Source organism: Ursus maritimus, unplaced genomic scaffold, assembly GCF_017311325.1.
Source record: "Ursus maritimus isolate PB19 unplaced genomic scaffold, ASM1731132v1 scaffold_2, whole genome shotgun sequence".
NCBI lineage: Eukaryota > Metazoa > Chordata > Mammalia > Carnivora > Ursidae > Ursus > Ursus maritimus.
Genome location: NW_024424452.1, coordinates 10,733,936 through 10,742,684, shown reverse-complemented (window position 1 = coordinate 10,742,684; position 8,749 = coordinate 10,733,936). Strand labels below are relative to the sequence as shown.

The 8,749-nt window shown below is 42.7% G+C and overlaps 1 long non-coding RNA gene across 1 annotated transcript in view; it reads right to left on the bottom strand.

Annotated features, from left to right (window-relative positions):
* The window catches only part of LOC121103749, a 10,650-nt gene extending 2,420 nt beyond the window's left edge, over positions 1-8,230 (bottom strand). The window contains exons 1-2 of the long non-coding RNA XR_005835981.1: positions 6,638-8,230; positions 5,783-6,068 (exon numbers count right to left, since the gene is read on the bottom strand). This is a non-coding gene — a long non-coding RNA (uncharacterized LOC121103749). The remainder of the gene's footprint in view (positions 1-5,782; positions 6,069-6,637) is intronic.
* Positions 8,231-8,749: the final 519 nt, after the last annotated feature.

Here is an 8,749-nt window from a genome sequence, read left to right as displayed (position 1 = left end):
CAAAGATTTGAGAACCAGGACCAAGACTGATGTCCCAGCTCAAACCGCCAGGCAGAGAGAATTCAACCTTCCTCTGCCTTTTTTGTTCTATTCTGGCCCTTGGTGGTTGTACGTGGCCCACACACATTGGAGAAGCGACCTTTATCCGGTCTGCCAATTCAAATTCTGGTATCTTCCAGAAACACCTTCACAGACACACTTAGAAATAAAATTTAACCACCTTTTGGGCATCCTATAGCCCAGTCGAGCTGACACATTTACCAGCATAACTAACTGGTAACTAATAACTAATTATTAATATAGTTATGGGATGTTTATCTGTTCATGAAATGTGTATCAAGTTTTCAACGGTTCTTACATAAATAGGGCTTTCCTTTTACCTGAGTTCATGGCCTCTCTGATTTTTTGGTTTTAAGGATCTGTTCTTTTACAAACTGGCAATGATGGTAGTTGGGCTTTTAAAAAATCTTTACTTGTCAGAATCTTTGTCAGAAAAAAAACTGAGGGGCGCCTGCATGGCTCAGTCGGCTAAGCGTCTGACTTTGGCTCAGGTCATGATCTCCGGGTCCTGGGATCCAGCCCTGCACTGGGCTCTTTGGGGAGTCTGCTTCTCCCTCTCCCATTGCACCTTCCCTGGCTTGTGCGCGCACTCTCTCTCTCTCTCTCTCTCGCTCTCTCTCTCGTATAAATAAATTAAATCTTTAAAAAATAGATAAGTAGCGGGCACCTGCGTGTCTTAGTTGGACAAGCGTCTGCCTTAGGCTCAGGTCCTGATCCCAGGGTCCTGCTCAGCAGGGAGTCTGCTTCTCTGTCTCTCCGCCCCTCCCCATGCTCCTGCCCATGCTTCTGCTCTCTCTCTCTCTTACTTGCTTCTGTCTCAAATAAAAATTTTAAATCTCTAAAATATATAAGTAAATAAAAAGCTTTTAAAAATTGAGGGGCGCCTGGCTGGCTCAGTCAGAAGAGTGTGCAACCTGATCTCGGGGTCGTGAGTTTGAGTCCCACATGGAGTGTAGAGATTACTTAAATAAATTTAAAATAAATTTTAAATACTTTAATTTAATAATTACATTTAAATAAATTTTAAAAAATTAAATAAATTGAAATTGAGATACTTTTTAAATAAATCTAAATTTTATATTTTAATAAATAAATGTAAATAAGTTTACATTTATTTAATATAAAATAAATTTTAAAACTTTTTAAAAAAAGAAAACATTGATAACCCTATATAGGCCTCTTGAATTTATTTACTTATTTTTTAAAGATGGAATGTTTTTAAGTAATTTCTACACCCAGCGTGGGGTCCGATCCCACAACCCCGAGATCAAGAGTCACATGATCCACCAGCTTAGCCAGCCAGGTGCCCCTGGTCTCTTGAATTTATCAAACATTTGACTTTTAGCAGATATCTAAAAGACAGAACCATTGATTGGAAATTTAGGGGACAAAGGGCACAGTGATAAAATCTGCAATGTGAACCACAGCCACTGGGTGGCGATGCTTGCCCATCAATTTTGTGTCTTGTTCATAAGAAATAGGGTAAAATAGACTAAAAGCCAGTTTTGGCCAATGAAGAGAAGGGTTTGTAGTGACAACTGGGCTTTTATATTTTACTATCAAAACCTGGTTGTTTTATATACAACAGGTTTGTATGCTGGCTAATACGTGCGTTTTTGTCCATACTGTTGCTTGGTGTAAAGATGGTTCCACAGCAAAATACCAGCTCCCCTGGAGTATTCAAATGTCTGCTAACATTAACCAAGCTCGATTTTCCCCCACCTATAATGACATTTTCCTGCAGAGGTTCTAATTTCTTTGTGACATTGGGATAGCTAAAATTCTCTGGTCTGGGAAAGAATGAACTTAACTAGTCTTATGTATTTTAATTATTATAATTAAACTTAGTTATACGATTAATATATGATGAAGTGCCTTTGTGAAAAAAATAATTACTTAAGAGTTCTATACGGATAAAGGGAAAGGCTCCTTTAACCACAGCCTGACATATATCCGTTGCTGTAGAAAAAAATATTTGTAAATTTTTGTTGTGTGTGTGTTCATTTTTTAAAAATGATTTTATTTATTTGAGAGAGAGAGTGAGAGAGCATGGGGATGGGGGGTAGGGGCACAGGGAGAAGCAGGCTCCCTGCTGAGCATGGAGCTGGATGCGGGGCTAGATCCCAGGACCTTGCGACCATGACCTGATCTGAAGGCAGACCCTTAACCGACTGAGCCGCCCAGGCACCCTAATCAATGTTAATCTTATCCACTAGAGCTTTTCTTTTTCTTTCTTGCTTAGTAAGACTACCTATTATACAAGATATAAAGATGTTCTATAATATTTGTAAAACACTAAATCTAATACTGCACTTTTATTTTTTATATTTAGCTATGGAGTTGATATTTATGAGTGGTATGATTGTATATTTATTAATATTTTATCAGATATGTGATTGTCCCCAAATAATTAGCTGGCTATAACAGACTTTGAAGATTTTAAAATGTCACTTTTAACATGATGCATTTCTATATACGGGTCAATTTCTGGAGTCTGTTCCTTCTGATCTATTCTTGAACGAACCGCTACAGCTTTCTATTATACTCCGATTTTTATTCAATCAAATCTTCTTTGTTCTTTTACAGAATTGCCTTTGCTACTCATAACATTTACTTCCATATAAATTTTAAAGTCATCTTGTCAATTGCATGAAAGGTCCCACTGGGATTTTTATTGGAACTGCATTAAATTGATGACCTAATTGAGATAAATTAATAAATGACATTTTACAATCTCGAGTCTTCCCATATCACATAAATGTCGTGTACTCTGATATTATTGGTTTCACTCATCTGCTTGAATGAATTCAGCCCTCTGCTTGTAGGTGAATTCTTCTATCGGTTTTCTGAGAACAGGATCTTCCAAATTTTTAGGGCAGTAATCTCCAAATTATTTTGATTACACATCCATATGGGTAAAATTTGTGAGCATGAAAAAATATACATTATTTACATTCATTATTATACTAATATGTACTTTATAAAATATACAAAGATATTTAAGTAACATGATAAAGATTAAGTGAACACTAATTTTTAAATGAATGTCCTATTTTGTTTTTAACCATTTGCTCTCATTAAAAATAGTAATGGTAGGAAAATAGCAGCAGTAAGATGATTTTACCAAGAACAGTGTGACTGCATATGCTTAACTTAAAGTAATCTTAACATTTCAGGATACAAAAATATGAAGGATTGACTCTTCAATCAATATGGGGCTGTACTTAACTTATGTATAATAAACTGCACACATTTAAACTGTACAGTTTGATGAATTTTGAAAACTGTATCCACCACAATGGAGATACAGCATAATTCCATCCCCCTAACAGCATCTTCTTGTCCTTTGTAGTCAATCCCTTTTTCCATTGCTGGTGCTAGGAAATTGATATGTTTCCCGACACTATGAGATACAGTTTATCTTTGAGCAGTGGAAGGGTTAGGGGTGCCCAGCCTCCATGCAGTCTAAAATCAGGGTATAATTTCTGACTCCCCCCCAAAACTTAACTACTAATAGCCTACTCTTGACTGGAAATCTCACTGATAACATAACAGTCAACACATATTTTGTACGTTGTATGTACTATGTACTGTATTCTTACAGTAAAGTAAGCTAGGGAAAAAATTGTCAAGAAAATCTTTAGGGGGTGCCTTGGTACCTCAGTTAAGCGTCCAACTCTTGATGTCGGCTTGGGTCATGATCTCAGGGTCATGGGATCGAGCCCCGCATCAGGCTCCATTCTCCACATGGAGTCTGCTTGAGATTTTCTCCCTCTCCCTCGCCCCTCCCCTCCCCTCTTTCATGCACCCTCTCTCTCTAAAATAAATAAGTATATTTTTTAAAAAATCATTAGGAAAATACATTTACAGTACTGTACAATACTGTACAAAAAAATACAACCCACATTTAAGTGGACCCATGCAGTTTGAACCCATGCTGTTCAAGAGTCAACTGTAGTTTGTGCTATCTTAGAATTATATATATGTACAGTCCTCAAATATGAATTTTTATGCCTGGCTTCTTTGACTAAGCATGAAGAATTTGGAGATTACATGTATCCATAATTCATTCATTTTTATTATATTTATTTTTTTAGAGAGAGAGTGTGTGAGCAGGGGGAAGGGGCAGAGGCAGAGAGAGAGATTTTTTTTTCAAGATTTTATTTATTTATTTGAGAGAGAGCTCAAGCAGGGGAGCAGCAGAGGGAGAGGGAGAAGTAGGCTCCCCGATGAGCAGGGAACCCAACACGGGTCCTGGGATCATGACCTGAGCCGAGTGCAGATGTTTAACTGACCAAGCCACGCAGGCGCCCCGAGAGAGAGAGAAACTTAAGTAGGCTTGATCTCATGACGCTGAGATCATGACCTGAGCTGAAATCAAGAGTCACTGAGCGACTGAGCCACCCAGGCGCCCCCATTTTTATTTATTTATTTTTTAAAGTAATCTCTATGCCCAAAATGGGGCATGAACTCATGACCCTAAGATCAAGAGTCACATGCTCTATGAACTGAGCCAGTCAGGCTCCCCAGTTCATTCACTTCTAAATGCTAAGTACTATTCCATTATATGGAATACGATAATTTGTGTATTGATTCACCTGTTGATTGACATTTGCCTTGTTTCCTGCATTCGGATATTATGAATAAAGCTGCTATGAACATTTGCATACAAGTTGTTGTATTCTCATATATTCCTTTTATCTTGGGTAAATTCTTGTGAGTGGCCTGGCTACATCATATAGAGGGGAATTCTCACCTTTAAAAGAGTATTTGATTATGGTAAAATATACATAACATAAAATGTATCATCTTCACAGTTTTTAAGAGTACAGTTCAGTGGAGTGGATTGCATTCACAGTGTTGGGCAACCATCACCGCTTCTAGTTACAAAACTTTTTCATGACCCATAACATTGTTACAATAAAGCTAACTTTTATAACTGCTCATGTATTTACTTTTATTGAGATCTTTATTTCTCCATAGGGCTTCGAGTCTAATACCTTTTCATTTCAGCTTATAGGACTCCTTTGAGCATTTCTTGCAGAGCAGGGGTAATAAACTCTCCTTTTGCTTATTTCAACAAGGGTGCCAAGGCCATTCAATAGGGAAAGGACAGCCTTTTGTAACTTTGATTTGTAACTCTGTACCTTCTTTTCTACACGATTTAAGAGAGTAATGCATTTATTTATTTAAAGAGGGCTCCACGGCCAATGTGGGGCTTGAACTCACAACCCTGACAGTAAGAGTCAAAGGCTTTACCAACTGAGCCAGCCAGGCGCCCTGAGAGTAATGCATTTAAAAGAATTTTTAGTTTGTGTATCTGAGCACACAATGTATAAAGATGTAATTTTTGTGACATCGACAATCAAAAGGGTGGGAAGAGAGCTATAAAAGAGCAGAGTTTTCATATGTCATTGAAGTTGAGCAGATATAAATTCAAATTGGAATGTTATAACTTAAGGATGTTAAATGCAATCCTCATGGCAACCACAAAGAAGATAGCTATTGAATATACACAAAAGGAAATGAGAAAGGAATTTAAACATTTCACTCTAAAAATCAACAGAACACAAAAGAAGACTGTAATGGAGGAAATGAGGGACAAAAAGCTATAAGGCGTATAGGAAATGTAATGTAATGACAGAAGCAAGCCCCTCCTTATCAGTAAGTACTTCATTTTTTTTTAAGTAAGCGCTACACCCAACATGGGGCTCAAACTTACAATTCCAAGGTCAAGAGTCCCACGCTCCTTTCCCACGGTGCCAGCCAGCCATCCTGCCATTGGCATATTTGTTTCAGGTGAGAGGGTGAATCCAATCCTTGTGACTTCACCTTGGCCAGAAGCATAGGTCAGGATCTTTACTTTTCTTCTGAGATGGAAAGTTATAAGACAGTTTTGAGCAGAAGAGTAAAATGAGTCACTAGTTACAGAATTCTTCCAGTTGCTGTATTAAGAATAGTCTGAAGAGGGGCGCCCCGGGGGGGCTCTGTCGGTTGCACGTCCTACTCTTGATTTTGGCTTAGGTCATAATCTCAGGGTCGTGAAATCGAGCCCCACGTTGGTCTCCATGCTGGGCATGGAGTCGACTTAAGCTTCTCTCTTTCTCTCTCTCTCCCTGTCCCTCTGCCCCTCCCCTGCTTCCACTCTCCCTCTTTCTTAAAAAAAAAAAAAAAAAAGAATAGTTTGAAGAGAGTTCAGGACAGGATCAGGAGACAAATTATGGGGGCACCTGGGTGGCTCAGTCGTTAAGCGTCTGCCTTCGGCTCAGGGCATGATCCCAGCATTCTGGGATCGAGCCCCACATCAGGCTCCTCCGCTGGGAGCCTGCTTCTTCCTCTCCCACTCCTTCTGCCTGTGTTCCCTCTCTCACTGGCTGTCTCTCTCTCTGTCAAATAAATAAATAAAATCTTAAAAAAAAAAAAAAGGAGACAAATTATGAGTCTATTGCAGGAAGTGAGGTTGGCTTGGACCAATGTGGTGGTAGTCGTGGTGGTCAGAGAGTGATAGGATCTTGGGAAATTGGAATTGACTGGGTTGTCCGAGGGATCAGTGAGATATTCGAGAAGTAAAGGATACTTCCAAGGTTTTGGCCTGAGTAACTGGAAGAATGGTGTTTCATTAATTGAAGTGGGAAGGAGCTACAGGAGAATCTGATGAGAGGGTGGGACGTGTCCTTCTTGAGATGCCTTTTCCTCCTCCAAGTGAGGATGTCACAGTAGGCAGCTGGTTACACAGACTGGGGAGGCGGTGAGTGGGCTGAGCTGGAGATACAAACTTGAGAGTCATAACCATATCAAAAGTGTTTAAAGACCTGAGATTCCACAAGGTCATCTAAGGAGCAAGCGAAGAGACCCGAGACAGCCCCGAGCTACAGCATTACCCAAAAGGTTGGGGGGAAGGAGGGACCAGCAGCAGATTGAGGAGAAGCAGCCGGAAAAGCAGGCAGGGCAGCAGAAATGTCGCAAAGAGGACACAGTGAATGGTTATGTCAAGTGCTGACAGGTCAAGCCATTCACAACTGAAAAATGGCAATGTGGAGGTCACTTGTGACCTTGGAGGGAACAGTTTTAGTGGAATAGTGGGGATTAATTGGAGTGGCCTTGAGAGAGAGAATGAAAGGAGAGAAATCGGAGATGGGTTGTGCACACAACTCACTCGCCCTGATGTCAGTTGTTCTTTCAAACCGATCACGTGTGTATTTTGACACCGTAAACGGTTCAAAACACTGAAAATCTTCATATGGAAGTTTTTACAGCAGATTAGAAAATGGTTTCCAGGTTGTCAAGTTCGAGTTTTATGCGCTCATCGTTTTGGCAACAAAATCGAGCCAATCCTCATTATTCATCAATTTCGTGTTTGTGAATTCACCTACCCACTGAAATTAATAGGTCAACCCAAAACCAGTACAGTGCTTTCCCCGGTCATTCTCCGACGTGCGCAGAGTGGCAAAAAGCTTACGTTGCCTGATGCACTCCCCAGCTGAGGTAGAACAAGGTCCCACTCCTGTTTCTCCTCTCACACTGTAGCCAATGTGTATTAGAACATATAAACTTCAAGATAGTAATTACCTCTAGGGAGGAAAGAGAACGGTGCCTTCAATTGTGTCTACAGTATTTCTTAAAACTATGAAGTAAATAGGGCATGCTAGGTAAAATCTGAGCAATGGGTAAATGGTTTCTATCCTAGTCTCCTTTTGGAATACTTAAACATGTAAGTGTTTAACCGAAATGAAATAACAGTATTTTACTATTCAACTGTTTGCTGGAGTGCCACCACCATCTGATGGATAGCTCGTGATCAGCTGGCGATTTCACCGACCCTGCCAAAAGATCGCCTTTACAGCACCCAACAAATAACTCGATGTCTTTAAAGCACTGTCCCCGGTCACTCGAGTTGCAACCCCATCGCTTTCAAGCCACAAACTGCAGGCCTGCAAAGATCATACTGAGCAGCTGCATGAAAGGAGGTCCACGTCTGGGGGCGGTGTGTCGGGCCGCGAGGAGCCACGTGCCAGCCGCTCATCAAAGGCTCGGGACGGAGAAGCGCCCGGCCTCCCGCGGACCCCGGCCAAGCGTGCAAACACATCCAGCGTGCAGCTCCACTGGATTCGACTGCACCGGAAACGGCAACTCCCACTGGGGGCGCTGCGGACACACGAGTGGAGGCTGCCTTCCAGGAAGCCAAAAAAAAAAGGGGGGGGGGGGAGAAAGAGAAAAAGGAGGGATAGTGGAGAGCCTGCCCCGGCCGCCGCCCCCACGCCGCGCCCCCGCCTCTTCGCCGCCCGGGCCGCCGCCCTCGCGCCCGGCCGCTCCTCGGCGGCCCAGCCCTCGGACCCCGCGGCCGCCCGGCGCTGCCCGCCGGCGGGGACCTCAGGTGCGTACCCCGCCCCCGCCGCGGCCGCCATTAGGAGCGGGCGCTTCTCTTGGAACTTTCTCCGCCTGCGGGGCTGGCGACGGGGAGACCTGGGGAGGGAGGCCGGCCGTGCAGGCGCATGGCGGGAGGCACCTCCATCGCCGCCCGGAGGCCCCCGAGCCCCGTTCCCCGCGGGCCGGGCCCCGGAGTGGGGGTGGGGCGGGGAAGCCCCGCCGCGGGGACAACGGTCGCGCGCACGGACGCGCAGCCCTGTCCTCTCTGATTGGCTGGGCGGGGACAGTGGGGGCGGGCGTCTGGAGGCTCTGGGCTCTCTGG